Here is a 19506-nt window from a genome sequence, read left to right as displayed (position 1 = left end):
TCTTCCCAGTATAACTATCATTATTGCTGCATCAGACTGTATCCATAGAAGGAAAAAAGTTGCAGAGGTGAAGGTACATATCAAACAGAATCTGCACATGTTACTCCATTTTAAAACAAGGTAATCACATATATTAAGATGGGCTCTGCCTGCTATCAAGAACACAAGCAACAATAAAGGTTGGCAAGGATATGGGGAAACTCATACATTGCTGGTGGGACTGCAAATTGATGGAACCACTCTGGAAAGCAGTAAGGAGATACTTCAGAAAACTTGGAACGGAACCACCATTTGACCCAGTCATCCCACTCCTAGGTTTATAGCCAAAGGATCTAAAATCAGCATACTACAGTGATGCAGACACAACAATGTTTATAGCAGCTCAATTCACAATAGTTAAACTATGGAACCAACCTAGGTGCTCTTCAACAGATGAATGGATATATATACATGGAATATTACTCAGCCTTAAAAAGAATGAAATTATGGCATTTGCTGGTAAATGGATGGAGCTGAAGAATATTATGCTATGTGAAATAAACCAATCCAAAAGAACAAATGTGCAGATTCTAATTCCCAATAATGTGGATGTGGAGAATAGAGGTATTTTAGATTAGACAGAGAGGAGTGAAGGAAGGGGAAGGGTCATGAGGGTAGGATTGACAGTAGAATGAATGGGACATTATTACCCTACATGCAGATATGATTATATGACCAGTGTAACATGTACAACCAGAAGAATGAGAACTTATACTCCATTTATGTAAAATGTGCCAAAATGTATTCTACTGTGATGTGTAACTAATTAGAATAAATTTTTTTTAAAAAAGGATGAAATATACCTAACTGCAACATGTCTAGACCAGGTGGCCAACAGAGATAGGAATTGGCAAACTATGAGTTGAATTTGGGCCAAAATTAATGGGACTTTTAAAGGTGTAGAAGAGAATTTAGTTTGAACAGAATTTTCTCACACAGTCATGCATCATTTAACGCTCAGGATAAGGACTGAAAAATGTGCCCATAGGAAATCTGTCTTTGGGGGAAGTCACAGAGTATATTTAAGGAGGCTAAGTTGGCTCCAAAATCAGCAGGCGATACTATCGTGTGAGATCAACATCATATATGTGGACCATCACTGACCAAAACATTATCATGTGGCATATGGGTGTACTTGAAGGCTGTCCACTACAAGGGAGAGTGTGAACTTCTGATTTGCTATGAGAGAACCCAAGCAGCTCTGATGCTTAAAGATATCATGAATAGAAATCAATCAGTATTCCACAGCAACATGACCTGCTTCCTGACAGCCAGGACCTGAGAGAGAGCTGCCAAGGAACTCATAGTCACTTGGAAGGCTGCTGGGTCCTCATTCAACTCTGAACATCCAGGGCTGCGAAACTAGGTGGACACTCATTCTCAGCTGGTAACACGAATCAACCTGCATTTATTCCTGCTTGGAATGGGGTCATCAGAATCATGTAAGACATAAAAATGCAAAATAAAACTTCAAGCACAGCATGAATAACAAACATGGTCTTGTTGATAAGGTCCAACGTGGGAAAAGAAAGTCTTGCAGCTTAAATGTGGAATCAACCCAGTGCCCACTGAGGGCTAAACAGATGGACAAAAGATGTTATCTTCTCTTTTGCTATTCAGCCTTAAGAAAGGGGAATTCTGACCCCTTCTCCAGCAATGTAGGATCTTGAGGACAGTGCACAAAGTGAAATGACCCAGACACAGTGGGACACATACTGTATGAGTTCACAGTCCTCAACACAGATGAGGTACCGAGGGTTCTCAATTTCATAGAGACAGAAAGTATAATGATGGTCAAGTTGTAGAAGGAGAAGTGGGAATTAATGCTTCATGGGTGAAGAATGGCTGTTTATGGTGATGGAAAAGCTCTGCAGATGGATAATACAGCTCATGCCCCACATGATGACATTATGGCCAACGATGGAACAATGCACCACATACATGAATATGTCCCACAGTATGACAGCACAGTGAGATTGTAGCCATCTCAGTTGGTGTAAGAGCACTCTAGGATGTTTATACAATGATGAATCAGCCTATAACACATTTTTAGGAATATATCTCCATTTTCTTTTGAATTTTTTAATATTTATTTTTTAGTTCTCGGCAGACACAACATCTTTGTTTTGTATGTGGTGCTGAGGATCGAACCCAGGCCGCACTCATACCAGGCGAGCGCGCTACCACTTGAGCCACATCCCCAGCCCATATATCTCCATTTTTAAGTGAGACATGCATGTATTGAGACAATTCACCCTCTACACAGCACAATGGTTAACATGGCAAGTTTTCTACACATTTAAACACATTTTGTGGACAGAAAGATAAAACATGGATTGAATGCCCAGCTGTAAAGCAAAAGGCTAAGTTAGGATGTTTGGAAGCACCTCCCCAGTTGCACTGGGTGCTGGGTCACATCCCATGCACTTCCCATGTTCTCAGCAAATATTATTCTCTGTCTTCAATGGGAAAATCTCCCATTTGTTTCTTTTTTCTACATGTGAGACTTTCCATAGGGTGCATTGGTGACAATGAAATATGCAGGTCAAGAGCAATGTCTGTGCTCTCAAATATGCTATGTAACTGGAGAGAGATTGATTGGAATTGAGAGGCTAACCTGAGGTGATCCATAGACTCCCAGATAGTGTAGACACTCTAGGAAAACCATGAGCATGTGTACAATTTCCTATGATTTTATGACCTCAAAAGGAATCCTTGTGTCAAACATGCCGAAGTGCAGAGTGTGTGTCCCCTTAACAGATTTCTGAAAACAGTGAAGGCCAGTGGCACTTAGCAGATTAGATTTGCTAAACTGAGTGTTTCCTTTTAGGGTTTTCAAGTGATAATTCAGTGTACGTGGGTTCTTTTGTACATACTGAGCTCCTTCTTGGGAGGTCATGTCATTTCTGCCCTCCCCCTTCTTCCTTGCCATACTCCTTAATCTCCCACTGCACTGAACTCTGAAATGGAAATGCCCAGAGGTTGGGTATCTAACATGTGTTGTGTTGAGAATGGAGAGAAGAACCTGGGTCTAGACAGAAGTGAAAGAGGGAGTCAGAGACCCGTAGGTTAGTTTGGCAAAGTGGACAGAGTTTGGATCAGTCACAGCAGAGACCATCTCCTCTAGAACTCTAGGACAGGTGCACACACCAGTCTGACAGTTACAGGTGTTTTCCTTCAAACTGGTTGCCAGGTTGGAATGAGTGATGACATCAGAGGCTTCCAACCTTCCTGATTGGAAGGGACAGACTCTGTGGACCACTGGCAGCGCAGTGGGCAACAGTTTGTCCTCAGAACTGTTCCTCACCTGATTTCTCCTGTTTGGAGAAGAGCAAACAGACTTCTATTCAACCAAATTCTGGAAGAAAGATTTACCTTAATAAGAACCTAGGTTTTGTAGAAGGAAGAAAGAGTATTGGAGAACTTATGGCAGATCAAGAAATCTCCCAGTCTGGGCAATCGCCTTCCCAGCCGAGCACCTCAGAATCCCACCTAGAAGTGGTGGTAGATGATGAAGTGGCAGGTCCATCAGGTGAGGGAGCTAGAGTGAGAACTGATTTGACATGATGACTGGTAAGGACGAAGGGGTAGAGCAGTCAGGAAAGGTGGGAAGCCCACTTTTGAAGTTCAGAATAGGCCACGGGACAAGGAAGTCCACATGGATGGAAAATCTGCAGAGAAAGGAATTGGGCTAGAAGATGAGATCTAAGTTCGGGAAGCGGGTAGAGGGGATGTAAAAAGGGTCACTCCACCCATGAGAGAAAGTGTCCATAAGGAGGAAGAGTTTTGAGGAACAGGGAGATGGGACAATGATACGGAGAATCAGGGGAAGACGGCTACCAGCCAAGGGGAGAGATGGAACAATAGCTCAGAAGGCAACAGTTGAAGGTCTGGGGTGTGGGAGGTGAACTGGGATCAGAGGATGAAAGGATGAGTTCCAAATTCAGGAGCTTGACTCTGCTTCCTTTACTCAGGTCTGTGGGTAAAACCCTGCCTCCCATGTCGGAAAAGAGAGTGGACCTCAGAATCTGAGGGAGACTCGGAGGATGATCCCCCGGGGATTTTTGATTCTGCACTCTGGGTAGAATCTGGACTCCTGCCTGAGACCACTGGCATAAAGAGAAAGAGAGAGTCCTCCACTGAATCTGAGGATGAGCTGGAGGATGTGGAAAGTGGGCTAAATCACCCCTGGGATGTGGAGTCACTGTGTGGCCTCAAAATGAAACTCAAAAAACGGCGCATGGACTCGGTGCAACCAGAACACCATGAGGTTTTCAAGAGGCTTCTAGGTAGGGAGATACCCAGATAGCGCCCTTCAATCCTGCTCTTTACACAAAGAAGGAACTTACAGCCTCTGCACTTTTCCAAAGAGCCCTGCTATCCCTGAGATCCCCATTCCTGGAGGACTCAGGACCCATGTACCCTGTGAAACTCTTAGATGATGGATGATTACATTACACCTGAAAAATGACCCTGCTTGGGATCACAGAGCTTGATTCCAATTATCCTCACTGATTGCAGACACTGTGGCTCTAACAGATTTCCTCCTCCCTGAGGGGTGACCATCAAATGAGAAAATAACATAGTAACTCTAATTCTGAGGTGGTGCATTCTTGGGGGATGATGGGCCCTTGCGGTTTAATCCAAGTTCTTAGTCATACAGACATCTATCTCTTACCCCAACCCTCACTCAGTTGTTTCCCTGGGGGGTTTCAGGGCAAAGCAGCTTTCCCAGGAATGTTCCTGACCTTTTCCTATCCACGTGGGATATTGGGCTCTTTTGGGCTCTACTGCACTCCAATCCCACACCTTCTCCAATGCAGGTCCTATTCTTCTCTCTGTTCTCTATCACCCATGAAGCCCCTTCTGGTTCCCAACTAACACCAGTGTGCTGTTCACAGAGGATCCTGTTGTCAAAAGATTCCTGGCCTGGGACAAGAAGCTGAGAGTGTCTGACAAGGTGAGGTTGTCCTCCACTGGGCAGTGATCCTGCTCCAGCACAGCCTGGAGAGGGGAGGGCTTTCTAGCCCATGGACGTTCTGTCTCCATGTAGAACCAACAAGATGTGCCAAGTTCTGATCCTTTGTGACTTGTCAACATCTCCCTTCAGGGCCTAGCAGTTCCATGCAGTGAGGACAGGTGGACCATGCTTCTGCTTGGGGTGTTGCATTCCTATCCTCCCCTCTCTGCTATTGTTATCTGAGATTTTGGGCACCTCTCCTCTTTTACTTTTTTAAATATGTTTTGTTTAGGTGTAGATGGACAGAATACCTTTATTTTTTATCTTTATGTGGTGCTGAGGATCGAATCCAATGCCTCACAGGTAGCTAGCAAGCTCTCGACCACTGTGCCACAACCCCATTGCTCAACAGCCTTTTTTTCTGTGATGCTAGGGATTGAACCCAGGGCCTTGTGCATTCGAGGCTAGCAAGCACTCTACAGAGTGAGCCATATCCTATGGCTGGGGCTCCTCTCCTCTTTACACTTCTTGGGATGCCCCATTCTCCAGCTTACCCAAGACCCTCCTCACCCAGCTCACCTACATGCCTTTCCTAAAAGGTCCCCTCAGAGCTGATCCTACAGTACACACTAAGCCTCCTCTTCCCCCGATTGCTCTGTCACAGGTCCTTCCCCAAAACAGCAGGTCTCCTTACTTGGGGACCTTCTCGCAGGGGCACGCTTCACCCCAGACTCCCATTCCTCTGTCCCCTCTTACCTCCTCTTCCAGGATGTGACCTCTCTCTGTTTTTTCTTCTCTCTCCATCAGTACCTCCTGTCTATGGTCATAGCTTATTTTAGCCGGGCTGGCCTCTTCTCCTGGCAGTACCAGAGAATCCACTTCTTTGTGGCCCTGTGAGTATTTGGTCTCCTTCATCAATCAGGACTCACTACCTGGGAGGGTAGGAGGGGAGCAGAGGGGCACTAACCTTTCTTTTACTTTTAGCCTCTTTGTCCTGTTTGCTCCGTGTATACGAGATCACAGCACTGTAGTATAGTTTGTTTTTCTTTTCCACACTTCCCTAGTCAAAGCAAACACACATGCTCCCTAAAGGCAGGTTGTTAAAGAGTCAAGGAAACATAAAGCCCACCTGAGAGGAGTGCAGGAAAGCATGGGCACCTCCTGTCCCTGGCAGAGAGACTGGAGGTGCAGACACATCTGACTGCTCTTCCTTCCTGTATCTATACCAACACTGTTCTGTCTTCTGCCTCTGGATTTCCAAGACAGATGCCCAGTTCCCAGCCTGGCACAGGTCCAGTTTAGGGTGGTCCCCTCTGGTTCTTCATACAGGAGTCTTCTCACATTTGTGGCTCTTTCTACACACCCCCTGAAAATCCTTCCAAGATGGGTCCAACCACCCCTTAGGCCTCTCCCACAACTGTGTTGCTCAATGCTTTCTAGAAAAAGGCTGGAGTCCTCCAGAAGGTATATGTCTGGCAGAGTCCTCTGGACTAAGGCATGGTCCTCCGTAACACTTAATAGGGCTGGTGCAGTCCTGTCTGAAGATGGTCCTCTGGGAGTCCATTTTGGGAAGCTGACTCCAAGGGCAGGTCCTTCTTGGTTGTGCCTCTAAAGAGCAACCTGGTTTCTTTCCCCAGCTACCTGGCCAATGACATGGAGGAGGACAACCAGGCTCCTAAACAAGACATCTTTCGTTTCCTCTATGGGAAGAGCTATGCCCAGCGTCCCCTGTTCCACAAACTGCGCTATCAGTTCATCTGTTCCATGGGCTGGAACACTCGGGTTTCCAAGGAGGAGTGTGAGGAGGTGGGTGGTGCTGTGTGTGCTTGTGGAGGGAGAGGGATGGGCTGACTGGAGAGACACAGGAAGGTGGGTGGCTGCAGGTGGGCTCTGGGGAGGAGAAAGCTCAGGAGGGAGGGAAGGACTTCCTGCGCAGTCCTCAGTTTTGCATGTATCCATGTAACTAAGTATTCTTGATGGATCCAAGCAGAAATATTACTAATGTTCAACCACTATTCTACTCAAATCAGGGACAATGATAAAGCTTGTCTCTTGATAACATCAACTTTTCAAATTTGATGGGAAGGGACACCAAAAGGATTCTATCTGTCAAAGCATCTTTACAAATACTTAATTTAGTTATCTGATACAGGAAAATATACTCGATTTTTATTGAAAAGAAATCTAAAAAAATGTGTCCCACATTCTATATAACATTATCCTGACAAGTGTCATCCATGTGAGTAATAGCTGAAATAATGTTGTGATATCCATATATAGCTACTTCATTTGTCACCAGGCTAAATAAATCTAATAATTACACCTTGCTATGTCACCTCCTTTGTAGCTGACAGAACTTAGTTAATAGAATCAAGCCTCTCAACATTGTATTTGTTGAGATATTTGTAGACTGTTGAATCATGGTGACTAGAAAGTCCAAATCAAGGTGAAGTAATTTTAAGGAATGGGAAAATAAATTAACCATAACTTCAAAACCCTCAATATCCTGTAAAGTCATCAGCTTTGGTGGGGGCTCTTTTCCTTTCCAGATTCAAGCTTATGATCCGGAGCTCTGGGTGTGGGGCCGAGATCGCACCTCATTGCCTGGAAGTCCTGGAACTATGGAGGCCTGAGGGGAGGGACAAAATTCTGCATCCCTGGCTTGATGACAGACAGAGTCAGTGATTGTCTATTTAAGATGCTCGAGGACCTAACTTCTTGATCCAGTCCTGTCCACCTCCACCCACAGCCACCCTCTGCAGATGGTGAAACAGCCTGAATCTCCAAGTCAGCTTCATGGTCTCAATCTCTAACCACACAGATGACCCCCTAGAGGTGTGCTGGGTGCTCTGAGGCTGCTCAGCCAGACCTGAGAGAGAACAGTTTATCACTCAGAATGTGCTAGAAATCCTTAACCCACAGCAATTGGGCCCACATGTCAGCTTTGATGAATGGTTGATCTTGGTCTAAAGTTAATATCCTTTAGCCATGAATCTCTCTCTCTCCCCCTGTAAATTCTCTTTTTACCTCTCCTTTTAATTCATCTTGGGTCACTTATCCCTTAAGGATACTAAGCACGGAGATAATTTATTTATAGGATTGTCACAGTTTTAGTACATATGATAAATGTTGTTTATTTTGAACTATGTTTATTTTAAATAGTTTTGAGATAGATGTTGTTCAGAAAATTGTTGTTTCTTATTGGTTTTGTGATTAGTGTTATAACATGTTTGTGTACATAAATATTTCTCTCAAGATTTTAATCTTTTTATCTATTACTTTTATACCTCAGTAGTATTATCCCATAGTCTTATAAATATAGTTTTTATTTGATGTTCCATCATCATTATTGTGACTATTGAGCTGCTAGTACTTAACTTGCCTTGACATGTTTTCTGTCATTTTTAAATATGTATCATTCGAGAGCACATGTGTTATGTGCTTGTGAAGAGCACAGCACAGTGCATTTGTGAAAAAACTGAATAAAGTTGAAAATCTCCTTACCTTAATGACACATATGATCATGTCATTCCAGATTGGTTGTTTGCTGTCAAATGATACTGCTGTTTAACAGTGTTGTTTTTAATTGACCAAATTTGTAACCTGTGGGGGAGAAAACCACCTCAATTTTTTTTCATGTAGCAGAACAACAGAGAAGGTTGTAGAACTTAAACTAGAGACTGGAAACAGGAAACACAGGGTGGATGTTGCGAGAGAGAACACAGGAAGAATAAAAGAAAATTCTGGAGGAATTCCAAAGCCAAGGTAAAAGTAAAACTTCCTGGTCAAAGTCCAAAGACAGGGACACCCAGGGAATAAAAGACTTTGCTACTTGAGTCACAATGGGAGTCTTTCCTGAAACCTATGTATGTTTCTAGTTTTACATAAATGAAGGAAATCCAAAGGGTCTTGTTGAAATGGAAACTCATGAAGGAAAATGAAGGTACTAGAGCAGGTTGTGAGAAGAATGAGATGATAGGAAGTGCTAAGGTTGCTAAATAGATAGGCACAGAGAGGAAAGAACTAAGAGTGTGCGCACTGAATTACTGCAGACAAGCATCTTGGGAGATGGGAGAGAATATGGAAGCAGCTGTAGAAAGAAGCAGGTGAAGAAAAGTATCAGCAAGAAGTTAAAACAAAGTTAAAGAGAGGTTGCAACAGAGTCAGAGATGAGATGTGATGTGGGGTTAAAGAGGCAAGTAGAAATGATGTGAAGAGGTTAGAAAGGACCAACATGGAACAAGCTTAAGGTTGGTTGAATGTGTTAAAAGAGGGATGGTGGGGCTGGGGATGTGGCTCAAGCGGTAGCGCGCTCGCCTGCCATGCGTGCGGCCCGGGTTCGATCCTCAGCACCACATACAAACAGATGTTGTGTCCGCCAAATACTAAAAAAAAAAAATAAATATTAAAAAATTCTCTCTCTCTCTCTAACTCTTAAAAAAAAAAAAAAAGAGGGATGGTGGTTGGGTGAGTTGAGCAAGTGAACAGGTATAAGTTCCTTGAAGGAAGAAGTCACTAAAGACTGGCACTGTGCAATGCAATTCTGACGCTGATCAATTGCATGGAGGTCACATGCTACAGATTGAGGCTGTAAGCCCCCTCTACACTGCCCTGTCTTCAGAAACCAGCTGTAAGTTCCAGGTTTCCCAGGCCATTCGCACTTCTCACCACTGGTGTATATTTGTGGATTCCCATGAACCTACTGTATAATTCTCTATAATATCTCACTGAGGTTAGAAGAGCACAATCCTATAATTACTGATTTGTCATGTAAAAAAGGACACAAATTGGGACCAGCTAACATAAGAGATAAGAGGCACATGGCTGGAGGTCTAGGAGGGTCTGAATGAAGGCTGTCATGTCCTCTGGATGCAATATCTTCAGAGGACATGGATGTATATGACCTACCAGGGAAACTGACCTTGGTTTCAGCTGAGTTTTTACAGGAATTTAACTAAGCATTTGGCATGAGTTGGATGAGCAGAGCAATAAACTAGGCTCAAGTGCTGCTCTCTGGGTACTTACCACAGAGTGTGGGAGACAGGTTAGTGTCCAGGAAGTAAGACAAGGGCAGGTGGTATGGATAGAGATGGGGGAATCACGATGTAAACTATGTAGCGGGAGGGTGGCATCAGGCAGCATCAGGGTCTCCAGACTGTTTTTTTTTTTTTTTCCTGATCCCCATGTGTGAGGTGCCCTTTAGAAAACCCTGACCAGCAAAGCCTTCTTGAGGAAAGGCCTGTCTTGGGTAATGCTGGGCAGGCAAGCACTAAACTCTGATTTTGGGGCCCACCGGGAGGCTTCCTTTCTGACCTCACCTAAGTTGGCCTTCCTATTCCCACTGTAAGACTGAGTTCCTGTCCACACCAGAAGTCCACTTGCACAGCTCACCGGAAATCCATGTTCCTGGGCTCACAGCAGGTCTGAAGGCAAGTACTTGATTTTACTTCCCAAGAGGCTATGCACCCGGTCACTCCCACTTAGGGACTATCTGAAACATGCCTGCTTCGTCTAACAGTTCAGAGGAGATATGCTGTGAGCACTGGCTCCCTACAGGCCTCCCGCATTTCTTCCCTGGTTTCTCCTTAGATCAAGGGAATGTCTAGAATACATTTTCTTGGTGTGGTGTTTTTCCTGATTGCATCTTGATTCAGTTTAGGTTACACACATCTATACATGTGGTAAAATGGTAAAATACCTACAGACTTCTTGCATAGATGACAATTTCCTAATGTACAGTCTTGTCATGCACATGCATTGGGGGATACTGCATGAATGGTACATTGAACCTGTGTGTTCTGTCATTACAAGTTTCCTTGAAACTGTATTTTGATATAATAAAGCAAAAAATTCTAAACAAGCATTTATCTTGACTAAAAATTCCAGAGCTTGGAGAGCACTGTTTAACTCTCATTTTATGGATCTTTGGGAAAGACTGCTCTTATCTATAGCAGCCTGGCAGATTTCTAGAGGGAAGGGCTGGGTTGGTCCTTCTGGAAAAAGTCACAGAAACATCTCTATCATTATTTTGGTGATAATTAAATGGGCATGAGGCTTGATATCTTATTTAGAATAGCCATTCATTTACTTATTTTTTAACTGCCAGGGATGGAATCCATGCATGCTAGCAATTCATGTACTACTGAGTTATACCCATAGTCTCCATGAAGAAAATTGAGCTCACAGTTCTGTAAGTCCAAGAGCATGGTGTTGGAATACTAGCAATTCCTCCAGCTCCCCGGACATCACAATGTGGTGCAGAAGTAGAAAGGGAGCAGGCCAAGTGCAAAAGGAGTCATATGCATGGTGTAGACTCCCTAAATAACAATCTGTTCTCATAACTCAGTATTTGAGACCTGCATTAATGCCTTCTGAGGTGAGTGTCCCCATGATCTAATTACCTTTGATTTGGCACCACATATAAAAGGTTCCACCACCTCAATACTGCCACACTGGGGAACAAGCTTCAGGCACTTGAACCACTGGGAGGCACATATCTAGTTTCAGTAATTGTCTTCCTCTGTTCCATTTCCTGTGACTCCTTGGCTTGGATGGATTTGCTATCTGAATTACCCAGTATTTGAAGTTTTATGGGTAACAGAGAGAGGCTATAATTTAGAGTGGGGCACTGGGACCAATACTGAATTTATGACAACAAGCCAATTCCAATTGGGGAGAGCCAGCCACACTAGAAATGTCACCACATGATGAGGGGAGGGTGTGAAACTTTGGGCTACATATCAGCCAGTGCTCCAGAAAGCAGAGGAAGGCTAGAGATTGGGTTCTACTGCAAGACAACTGAAACCCCATGCCTCCCTAATGAATTCCAGTAAAAACTCAGGCCACTGCAACCAAGGTGAGCTTCCCTGGTTGGTGAGGCACTGAGCACATCAATGTCCTGAGGACACAAATGCTTTCACTAGGGCCCCTCCCACACCTCATGCCATGTGTCTCTTTTGGGGCTGGTCCCAAATAGTGTCCTAACCTTGGGGGTCCCCCTGAATAGGAAGCTTCTAAGCAAACTCCACTCACTTCCTCCCCAGCAGGTTCTCCACACCTTGTCCTCTCTTCTCAACATCCTCCGTCCTCTGGTGAGTCAAGGTCTCTGCACCTCAAAGAGTGTTTCCCCTCTGTGACCACAGATCCAGTGACATCCTTGGGAAAAACAGAATGAGCGTCAATGGTGGACTTTGGTTGCTTCTGCCCAACATGGATTCAAGGGTCCAGTTTGCTGTCTCAGCTGAAATAAATTTAAAAGGAGGGAAATATATATGGAAAGTCCATGTTTAGGAATTTAGATTCCTGAGAGGCCAGCCCAGAGACAGCCCAGCTCTCTGGCCAGATAGGGAGTGTTCAATCCACAGAGAAGGAGGGGACATGGGGTCAGCAGTGTCCCTGAGCCAGAAAGGACAGAATATCTAAGGCAACTAGAGGTCACAGTGCAGAGAACTAGAGAGAACTAGAGAGAGGCGAGTTTCAGAAGGGAAGGGGCACAGCAGAATTCCCCACCACAGTGTCTTAGGCTGGGGCTACTGTGTGCTGTTGACTTCCAACCAGAGCACACAGGCAGTGGGAGAGTCTAGGGCAGGGGACCAGTGAAAGGTGTTTCCTGGCAGTGATGAGTCAGTTGGTGAGATGTTCCCTGCAGGCCAGCAGGGACTCTCTTGTGTTCAGCATTGGGTACCCCCAATCCCCTACCAGGCTCTGTGTCACAAAGGGGACTTCAGGGACTCCAGGTAGCTGATGGATTAGTGATTAGATGTTACACACCAGGGAAGAGAAGGCAGCTTCTCAAAGAAAAAATCTGGGTGGGGGAGCAGCCTCGAAATGCCAAACTTTACCAACATTCAGCATCTGAGGCCCAGCCTTGTGGACTCTTCCCTAATGGAGATGGAAACTGTCAGAGCAGAATTGGGGACTCATAAGTGAGGGAGATTCAAAGGAAGTGGGGGTTTGCACAGATTCCTTTCCTCCTGTGGTCTAAGCTTTAGGTTTCTCTTTCAACATGTGGAAACCAGAGCAGTGCAAAGCCCCAGCCCCATTCATCTCAATCTGTGTGGGGTTGCGCAAAGTGCCTTTAAGGTTTTGGCTGATGAATAACACGATGCTGCTGCTGGGTATTCTGCAAAGTGCATCTAGAACAACAAGAATTTGTGATATTTGGGCTGGGGTTGTGGCTCAGCAGTAGACCGCTCACCTCACACTTGCGAGACCCTGGGTTCAATCCTCAGCACCATATACAAAAATAAACAAGTGAAATAAAGGTGTTGTGTCCAATTACAACTAAAAAATAAAATATTTTTTTTTTTAAAAAGAATTTGTGATTCTTGCCTAAATGTGGGCATCTGTCTAGTCAGATGTGGGAGAACAAGTGCCCAAGGATGCACAGTTTGAGCCACCTGACCTTGTTAACTGGCAGATTAGGCTGCCCTGGCTCAGAGTGGCAGGTCCTCCCTGGGGAGGAAAAGCTTAGAAAAGCACACGCCCTTCCCCAGTCAGCATCAATATCAGTAGGGCAGAAAAGTCTTTGCTTTGCAGAAGGACACAGAGGGGACACATCCCATGCTCTATTTGCCTCTAGAGGATTTGTGTAGAACTCCACAAATATGCTGGGATTTGGGGTTCCATTATGGGGTATGAAGTTTGAGTCAGGTCCTTTGGCCTGCCACCTGGGCCATGGTAGCTAAGTCACTTCATGTCTCTGGACCTCAGTTTCCCTGTCTGAAACATAGTGATGAAGTTAGAGTTTCTCTGCTTCTACTGGAAGGTGGGATTTTTGTCAGTTACAGGCCTCTGAAGCCAAAAAATTCCATTTCTTCTCAACTCCCACAGAGTGGTGTTAAGAGTGGCAGCTCTCAATGGTGGGTCATGCGCCTAGTATTGCAGCAGACAGCACTGCTCACTGCAAATTTCTTCTTTCTGGATTCTTTGTCATGAATTTGAAGAATGAAAACCACAGATGAGGATAAGTGAGTGCAAGAGCAGAATATATTCAAGTGTGAACAGAAGCAGAACTCACACAGGGCAAGAGGAGACCCAATAGGATTGCTACTTGGGAGTGTGCTAGTCTAAGGATTTATACAGCACTTGGGTGAACACACTGGATGAAATTTACGCAATTTTACGCAAGTTTTGGAAAAATACCAATGCTATTGATTAACTCTTGAGACTGAACTTCCATTCAGTTCTGCCTTACTTGTGTTTTCTCACTGCTGGCCTGCAATCCCAGCTTCCCAGGAGGTTGAAGTTAGTGAATCCAGGATGCCCAGGTGTTCAGTACTGCAGCCCTGTGTGGAGAGGGTACCTGTACTGGTCCAGGGTCAAGCTGCAGTGGGGTGACAGGTTGGCATCCTCTGGCTTGCCTCAGTATTGCCTCACTGTGCCTCAAGCCAATTTTGTCATAGCAGGCTCTGGAGAGTTATGGTCTCTGTGGAGACACATTCCCTGGGATATCTGCTTGCACTTACCTAGGGGTAACAGAAGGTGGTTGGCAATGTGGGTGGGCCCTGGTGTATTCCAGCTCACCCTGGATATTGCTTTGCTATTCTGGGACAAGTACATGGATTCAGTGGCATCTGCAGCTCTAAGTCATAAGGCCTAACTGACTGACAGAGGTACAGCAACAGGTAGTGATAGACTTTGGTACACAGCAGCTGCAGTTGTTAAGACAATTAACAGGGGAGAGATTGCAGATCACAGCTAGGACCTTCTTTTGAAGGTTTTTCTTTCAGAGCTATCACCATGGCTAAGATGTTGGGTTGCATGTGGCAGAGAGAACTGGGCAGGTCCCTCCTCCAGGGCACCCTTGGCTGCTAGGAACACATCTTCACCTTCAGTTTTGGGCTCCACATAAGAACTGGGTCTTGTGCAGAAATGACCTGGCAGGGCAGAAGGATTTAGGTGGAGGCTGACAGTGGGTAAGAGACTTCCCCTACTGATGCAGGAGGAAGAATATGGCCACACAGGCTTCTCAAGAGGACTTGTTGTCTGGTCAGACATCTACGAACAGATCCTAGAAAGGAACACTACAGAGTGACGCCCCTGGGCAGTGAGCTTTACAAAGATCACTTCCTGTGTGGGGTGCTGAGTTTAGGATCAGCCCACTTCACAGATAAGGAAATTAAGGCTGGGAGAAGTCACTTGACCTTCGCATGTATCAGAGCTGGACACTGGTAGAAGCAGAAATTGAATTCAGGGTTACCTGGCCTGATACTATATTGAAAGAGACTGGATTGGACGTGGGGAGCAGGACTTGGGAACCTGCAGCATGGCTGCTGTCCTCTAGGGCTCTTTATTGTCAGAGATTAGACAACACAAGAATGACCCAGCCGGGGAATGAGGAGGATCAGCGGTGGGCTGGCCAGTGTGCTTCCAGCATTCTAAGGGCAGGTGGTCCAGCTGGGCATAAATGTGCTGGGCTTTGGAGAAGAATGACAAGCTTCTATCTGAGACACTAGTGTGCCATGCCCTTCCCCTGAGGCTGGCATCCTGGCAGTGACTAGAGGAAGTTGGGCTTAGACTGGCTTTGCCCCAAGCAGGCTAGTTGGCACGTCTGGGGTCCATGACAGCTCCTTCCTAACTGCTCAGAATCAGTACTGCTGGCATCATGGTCATGCTCTACATCAGCCCATACCTGAGGATCTGCTACTAATCCTGTGGAGTCAGCCTCTCTTCACTTGTCCTGCTTATAGCTTTAGGAGCACTCCTCCCTAATATGTGGACACACAGCATCTTGCTGAGATGAGTCTGGGGTGGTCCTGGGACCTGCATTTCTAACAACTGCAGGGTAAGGCCAAGGCTGTTGGTCTGAGGAACTTGTAAACACTCCCACAGCCTCTATGCTTGGTCTGTGTCCATCTGTCCTTCTAGTATGCCATCTGGTTATCTCCCATCCTTCAAGGCCCTTCCCTGCCTTGTCAAACCCTTCTCCACAGCATGAGCCTACACTCCTGTTTCAGCCAGCCTGACTTTTTGTAGCTGAGATACATGCTTACTCCTACCACCCATGCCAGTGGGCCTTGCCTGGTCAATTTACAGGGTTCTGGTGTCCGAAGTCCATGCCTTCCTGAATTTCATATTACAGCAATTCCCATCCTTTGTTTTTGTTTCTTTTTCATTTCGTACTGGGACTGAACCCAGATGTGCTCTACCACTGAGCTACATGCTCATCCTTTTTATTTTAAATTTTGGGCTCAAACTTGTGATCCTCCTTTCTCAACTTCTCAAGCGGGTAGGATTATAGGAGTGTGCCACCCAACTTAGATTATTCTTTACAAATATCTACACCCTGGGATGACAGTATTCTTGAGGGGATTTTCTTTTTCCTCTGGGACAAAGATGTGACCCTTCTCTGGGCAGCTCTAGGACACTCAGGGATGCAGTCTTCATCCCTCTCAGAATACGGCACCTCAGATTGGCAGCCAGGATCATACTGGCTCCTCATCTCAGGAGCAGTGCAGCTCTGTTGCATTGAGCTCCAATCCTCCTGGTTCCTCAGTAGGTTTCTGATGGATCTGAAGTTTACTGGGATATAGTTCAGACAGGAGGTTCTTCCTCATTAGTGTATCGTCTGAGTTTGGGGGAGTGTGTCTGACACAGCCATCCCTGGTCACAGAAAAGGAGCAGCCCTGCCCCTGAATTTCTCAGTGGCCCTGCAGCCAATGCTCCCCTCTGGAGGTCTTGGATAGTGTCTGGGATCTCACTATTATCTGCTGAGGGGAGGGGTGGCTTACCTCCCTAGGTCAGGGAGCAGGGTCCAATCCCCTGGTGGTATGCTCCTTCCTGTTTGGTCACTCTGAGCACCATCCCATTCATCAGTCACAGTGAGACCCCTCCGGGCTTTCCTGGCCACTCTCCCTCCCTTGGGCTCTGCATTGGTGGTGTCCTGGCTTCCTCAGTTCTGTCCATGCCCACACTCCTGGGGAGTGAGTCTTTATCGTGGCTGTATGGGTGACCATACACCTGGTCCTACAGTTCTGGGGGTCAGGATTCTCCCTAGGCTGAGGTTGAGGTGTGAGTAGGCTGCATTCCTTCTACAGGCTCTGTGAAGAATTTCCCTCCTGCCGTCTAAAGCTTCTGGGGGAACCTGCATTCACTGGCTTGTGGACCCTTCCTCTATTCTCCAAGACAGCAATCAGCTCATGTCTTTCACTCTGACCTCTGGATAATGCAGAATAATCTCCCCATCTCAACATCTGCAATTGTACATGCAGAATCTCTTTTGCCATATGAGGTGCTATGTTCACAGGACCCTGGAACATTGTGGGCCACTTCAGCTGCCTATCCCTTCCTGAGGCTATTGTGGCACGTCCTGAAACCCATTTTATTAGCCCAACAGCCTTGTCAGTGTCCCTGCTTGGCTGTTGACAGATCTCAGTTCTGCAAACCAGATCAGCTCCCATGACCCTAGAAGAAACAGCAACCTGAGAAGTTACTAGCCCAGAGGTGCATACTACTTGACTCACAGGCTCAGCCACAGCCCTCAGACCATAGCATGTGGCTGCTTTGAGCTTTCATCTTCACAGCAGATGTTGCTAGCTCACATATGGCTTGGAAAGGGCTGGTCACAGACAGGAGAGGACAGGGCTTGCCTGCCCTGAGCTGGGGCGGGGGATAGGTCCCAGCTACCTCCTGACTTGCAGCCCTATCTCCCCCGATGGCATCCTGTACTTCTTGAAGAAAAAGCTGGGTGGCACACTGTATGTGTGGGTCTCATGCTGTCCTACAGGCACCCCCATGAGACCTGGAGATTGACCTTCCCAGGGCAAGTGAGACAGTAGAAGACTGGGTACTTATATATGATGGATAATATCAACTCTCTCCTTTTGGAAAACTTTTTTTTTTTTTTACTTACTATTGTAAGTAAAATAAAAATGCTATACAATATAAAATTTAAAAAAATAGAGAAAAATATCTAAGATCTAAAGAATGAGATAGTAAAAAAATAGCCTTTAAATTCCAAGAATTATCCTGTTAAGAGTCTCACTTTAAAATAGTAGGCAATCTATGTCCTCATTTTTGGCTCAAAGGCAGGTTTTATAAAGTAATTAATTGTAACAGTTCTCTTTCGCAGATAAATGGTGCAGATCTGTAAAAACAGTCCCACATAGCTGGCCCTCCAAGCAAAACAGAAAACAATACCCCCACACTGCCTCCTGGAGAGCTGGGACCCTCAATAAGAATATGTCCTAACACTGTCCATCCTAACACTATCCAAAGTCCCTGGGCTTGAAACACCTAGTGACAATGCCTACAAATGCTGCATTAATGCAGTACGCCCACAGACAAAAAGTAAAAGTGGAGTGCTTCAGATCAAGGTTCCAGGAAGACATGAGGCACTGAAGAAGGCACAAAGCTATGCAAGCCTTGGAAGGCATCTGCATTTGCACATTCACTTTCCATTTGAGATAAAGAAGCAGAAGTGGACCTGGGCCCTGTAGTAGGTGCCAGGTGATGACCCCCTACCAAGGAGCACAGCTGTGTTGCAATGTTCTCACCAGTCTTCCTCGAGTGACCCATAGTCCTACATCAGGTACAGCCACTGACAGCAGAGCAACAAAGATCACAAAATTGTGGATGTTTCTGGTTCCTGCAGCCATTTTCATGGCTAGAAATAAGCAAGAGCTCCTGAGGCTCAAAGGTAGAGGAGAAGAAAGAGATGTCTCCTCATTAAGCCAAACATGGTAAATAGCAGCCCTCATCTGTCAAGGGCCTTCTCTATGAACACATGATACCAATGAGAATGAACTGTTTCTAGTTAAACCTCTCACACAGGGCCAACTACAGCACTTCATCTCAAATCAAAAAAGAGCCAGGCAGAGTGGCACATGCGTATAAACCCAGCACTTGTGAGGCTGAGGCAGGAGGATTCCAGGTTCACGGTCAGCCTCAGCATCTTAGACCCTATCTCAAAATAAAAATAAAAAGGCTTGGGGATATGACTCCGTGGTAGAACGTCTCTGGGTTCAATCCTGAGAGCCACGCACACATGCACACACAGAAACACACAAAAAAATAGAAAAAGAAATGACTACGATAATATCAAGAGTATTCCCAACAAATACTTGCTCATATATATTTATAGAAAAAGAGGATCAACCTTTTGAACACAGATGATAGAATTATATTTGTTCCAAATGCTCCCTCTACAACTTGTGATATTTCTTTTGTAGAGAAATATCAACCCAAAGCTAAAGACATTGTCTTTATGCTCAAATGATGAATTAATTATTGAGAGGTGACTAATAAAACAAAGGTACAATGGAAATTATACACGTACCAAGAATTACCAATGTGTTAATTATTTTAAAAAAGCAGACTTGAAAGTAAAATTTATAGGGAAAAAACCTCACTGATTCAGTGAAGGTAACACAAGTAACAGTTAAAAACTGCAAATGGGTCAAGTTGATTAAAAACTCAATTTTAGGACTGAGTGGTAGGACACTTGCCTAGCATGCAAAACGTCTGGGTTCCATCCAAAGTACCACATAACAATGATGATGATAATG

At 45.2% G+C, this 19506-nt stretch overlaps 1 long non-coding RNA gene across 2 annotated transcripts in view; it reads right to left on the bottom strand.

Moving 5' to 3' along the window:
* Positions 1-19506, bottom strand: part of LOC144257050 (uncharacterized) — a 61879-nt gene that overhangs the window by 22689 nt on the left and 19684 nt on the right. Inside the window, exons 3-5 of one of the 2 annotated variants that reach the window (XR_013344362.1) lie at positions 12032-12154; positions 8504-8602; positions 5508-5931 (exon numbers count right to left, since the gene is read on the bottom strand). This is a non-coding gene — a long non-coding RNA (uncharacterized LOC144257050). Of the gene's footprint in view, positions 1-5507; positions 5932-8503; positions 8603-12031; positions 12155-19506 lie in introns of those variants that run through there. The other variant, XR_013344361.1, reaches the window with a different exon arrangement.

Source organism: Urocitellus parryii, chromosome 9 (genome assembly GCF_045843805.1).
Source record: "Urocitellus parryii isolate mUroPar1 chromosome 9, mUroPar1.hap1, whole genome shotgun sequence".
Taxonomy (NCBI): domain Eukaryota; kingdom Metazoa; phylum Chordata; class Mammalia; order Rodentia; family Sciuridae; genus Urocitellus; species Urocitellus parryii.
The sequence above is the reverse complement of the archived record's forward strand: the minus strand, read 5'-3'. Positions and strand labels throughout refer to the sequence as shown.